Here is a 4,794-nt window from a genome sequence, read left to right on the forward strand (position 1 = left end):
ATATCGTTTAAATTAAACTATACATCATATGAAAATACATACTTATATTTTGATATATGCGTTTAACATATATTGAAAAGTTAATATTTTAGTTTTGAAATCTTTTCATTGTTTTTAAATGATTATAAATTATTGAAACCACTAAACATTCTACATTACAAAAATCGTTGTGTAAAAGTTTTCTTACATAAATATGCAAATAATCATAAAATCATATGAGTAGAAACCTCATTTAATAAATATTCATATTAAAAGTATACTATATATCTATGTTAATATCATTTAAATTTAATTATACATCATATACGATAAATAAAATTGATTATTTTGATTTATTTACCCTAAAACGATTGCGGATAAACAAAAGCAGCCGTTTGATTTATATGCACACGCTAATTTATTACATAATAGTAACTGATTTTTCAGTTATTTAATATATAATTATTATTTTATTATTTCATAATATGCAGACAAGTAATAAATATAAAATATTTATTCTGCACAAGACGCGAATCTTAACCTAAGTATATATCTCTTTAAAAATTTTAGATCTTAAACATTTTCTAAATCTCAGGCCGAAACAAAATAATCAAATGAGAATAAACTCAAAAATCAATATTTATATTGAGAAATAACCAAAATGAAAACAAAAACGACACAAAAAATTAGAAAACATTGAAGATAGATATGATTGGCACATGAATGTAAATTTTTCATAACCATAATTAATTTTTAAATTGTCAAATCATGATATAATACCAAGCCGACATAGTTTCATTGTAACCAAATAGTATGCCTGAGATTCTTCGGCCTAAAAGTTAAGTTCTTTTGCGATAAATGATTTATTGACTTAGAATATTTTTAAAATTGAGATCAGCTCATCAGTAAACAAATTATGTAATTAAGAAAAAAAAATTTAAAATTGTTTAAGGGCCAAAAATAATAATTTGATCAAAAATATAAATTTTATTTTTTCATACGATATTTTTTAAATAATGTTCATATAAAGTCACCATATGCAAAACGCATATCTTATCCTAGTAATATATTATTTCTAATAAAATAAAATTAAGGTATGGCACATTCAATAACTTAATATTTGGTAGACATTAAAGTGAATGAAGTGATTCAAGAGACGTACACAACGAAACTAATAGCTGGGTCATTATTAGAGACATTTTCATATCTACGTCGGCGGCTTCTTGTTTCATTTTCTTTTGTTATCTAATAAGATGGCATAATCCAATATTAAAAAGGAGAGTCTTATCCTCTTTTTTAAGAACAGAATTGACTTTTTCTTCTAGTTCTCAACTCTTTTTCACTTCACTTTGGTCTTCCACAAAATAACTTTTATATAGGAAACGTATATCGACCAATAGAAATGATGAAGAATTGGGTCTCGAATCCACTGGTGTTATTGTGTAAGTCACTAACCTTATTTTATGGGGAACTGAAATATCTCTCACCATTTGGATGCACTCTAGATGGAATAGCTAATTTCTACGGTGGATAGTTGGCGCTATGCTCCACTAGCTTTTTGTACTGGGTTGGGGGGAATTCTTGTAAGAACGAATTGAATTGAAAGATGACCAACAGCTTTAATTATACATAAAATGAGTTAAGATCACCCTAACGGAAGAAAGACTAGCCTAACAGTATATATAAATGTGTAACGTGTTGAAAGTATTAAAAAAATCAAGTTATATCTAGGATTTTTAGTAAAAAAACCTTCAGCTAAAAATGGATCGTAAAAATAATCTTCAACTAGAAATTTCATGAAAAAACTCTCAATTTTAATTCTGTTAACGTCTGTCACTGTCCATCACGGAATTTTAGACGGAGGGTGACTGACATTAACGGAATTAAAGTTGAAGGTTTCTTTCTTCGGATTTTTTGTCGAGGAGTTATTTTGCTATTCATTTTTCGTTGAAGATTTTTATTACTAAATTAAATTAAATATTTTAAAATCTTATTATCACTTATGCATTATTTAAAACTCTTGCGGTCGATTTATAAGCATTTAAACTAAATTACAAATTTGTATGCAATACTTTATCAATTTTATAACTGTTTTATAATTTTTATTACTTTTACAGATGATTATATAAGGCTTAACAATAATTTTATAAACTCTTATAGTTTCTGCTACTTGTTAGAATGAAATAATACATGGTTATTCGTGATATTACGAAAATATGAAGTAATGCAAAAAAACTTTACAAAAGAGGAAACACATAAAGTTTTTTATATTACTAGTGGAAAATATCAAATAATTTAAGATTTCTAAGTTATATTAATTTCTAAGTAGTATTGATTATAATTAATTAGTTTAGAAATTCAACCTTCATGCTTAAAATATGGCGTCAACATTTTTCTCCTCTTTACGCTATTTCCGGACTTTAGGTCATACTTTCTTCTTTTTCCCAGATGCATGATTGTTTTTCTTCTCTTTGATGTCCGAACCAATATTAATCAATAAAAATATATATTTACTTACTTTTCTTGCTTTATTTATTTACTTCCTGTTATTTTTATAGTATGACGAACAACCATATCTTTAATTTTATAAAATTATTGTTAAACCTTATTAATCATTTATAAATCGTTATAAATCAGTTATGAAAATTGATAAAATAATGTATAAGAATTTAAAAATTATCTTAAACGCTTATAAATCGACTCTAAGAGTTTTAAATAATGCATAAGTAATAATAAAGATTTTAAAACATTTAATCTCATTTAGTAATAAAACTTTTCAACTAAAGATGAATTGCAAAATAACCCATCAACTAAAAATTCAAAGAAAAAAACCTTCAACTTTAATTCCATTAATGTTTGTCATCCTCCGTCTAAAATTTGGTGACTGAAGGTGACAGATGTTAACACAGATGTTAACGTAATTAAAGTTGAGGGTTTCTTTCGTCAAATTTTTAGTTTAACATTTTTTTTACGATCTATTTTTAGCTGAGGGGTTTTAGTAACTACTCTTTCCGTTCTATTTTCTAGAGTTTATTCTTGTTCCACAAAAATAAATTTTCTATATTTTTAAGGTACTTTTGTATACTTTTGAAAAACATTAATTATGAATATTTGAATTGATTATATTTTATTGGTGGGTAGTTATTGGAAAATGTATTGAAAAGTGAATTGCAGATTAAATTGTAAAAATTTATTATATACATTTATTATATTTTTAATAAACGTGAAAACTCTAGAAAATTTTCTTTCGAGAAAGGAGGGAGTACTATTTTATTTTAAGAAAAATAAAGGGAGTATACCAATGCTACTTACAAAATGAAAGGTTTAAAAGCCGCCTCTCGTATACACGTCTCTTAAATGTGTGAACGTTGTCTCACTATCACCACCTGTGCCACTCATCATTTTGGGTGTTATGTAACCGGCAACTTTGTTGTATCCCACAAATGCGGTCCTAAAAGCAAGAGTCACAATCTGCACTGTAATTAGCTTGTCATTTATCGCATCTTATATATTCGTTTACATACATAGCATATAACCAAAATTGACTTTTTTTTTTTTGCTCTTCTTAATTTTTATAATTTTAAATTAGTAAAAATACTTTTGATTTTCAGATGTGAAAATTGGTTCGACTACGGTGAAGAATCTGTGTGAAAAAATCTCCAAGTTGTTTAAAATGACGAACTCACTGAAGCACAATAAAAAAATAACAAAAACATGTCACGTGATCGACTATGTTCTGATCAGTATAGTAGACTCGAGACCTTCGAACACTACATGCACCGTCTCTCACAGATATTAAGAACACTGGATGAGGAGGAAAGCAAAAATGAAATAGCGTAGGAATTAGGCTTTGATTAGTCTGTAAGTTCACATGAATATATATATATATATATGTCGGAGATAAGCTTCAACATTGCTAAAAAAGAAGTCACGAAAAAATGAAATTATCCTTAAATGTAATTAGGATAACTAGAAAAAGAAGTTATCTTTAAGTTGAATTAGGAAAACTAACTAAAGCTATTAGAATTAGAAAAAAGGAAAGACCTAATTCATTAGGTAATAGGTTAAGTTAAGGATTCTTATTACCTATATAATGAGATCTAATGTAAGATGATCTCATAAAAAAAGATAAGAAAGATAGTAGCTTGTGTTTAGTTTTTGAGAAGTTTTCTAAACATCAATAAATGAAGAACTCTTTATTAAAGCTATTGTGTTCAACGCCTAGAACTAGGGTTGAACGTGTTCTCGTATTGGGTTACAACTTTGTTCTTGGTTACTTTATTTGGTATCAGAGCTCCAGGTTTAATTCATTGAAAAAGTTTCACCGATGGAATGAGTGATTCAAAATCAACATCGAAAAAAATGGAAGCCGTGCCTTCCACGGTGGTCTGTCTGATGTTATCTTCAACGAACTACACGGTATGGGCGACGAGAATGAATTTGTTACTGTGAGTACACAAGGTTTGAGAATCAATTGAACCAGGAACAGACGATGAAGAGAAGAAGGATATCGCTACTGCTATCCTATTCCAATCGATTCCAGAAAATCTAATATTGCAAGTTGGTGAAGTCGACTTGATGTGCCCTTAGGTAGCGCACCGGGCAAAACAGACATGCATGGCTTGATCATGGAAAGCAGTAAAGATATATGTTCATTGTTTGACTCATATCTTCCAAACCACGAGGCTTATACGCATGAAATCACTTGGAGAATGTTCTCAACTCAATTATGGAGCTCCTCGAAGAAGAATCAGATAAAACAGAATTCATATGTGACAGTTATGCCATTTACAAATCATGTGATCTTCAATTCTC

This window comes from Brassica oleracea, chromosome C4, assembly GCF_000695525.1.
Source record: "Brassica oleracea var. oleracea cultivar TO1000 chromosome C4, BOL, whole genome shotgun sequence".
Classification (NCBI taxonomy): Eukaryota; Viridiplantae; Streptophyta; class Magnoliopsida; order Brassicales; family Brassicaceae; genus Brassica; species Brassica oleracea.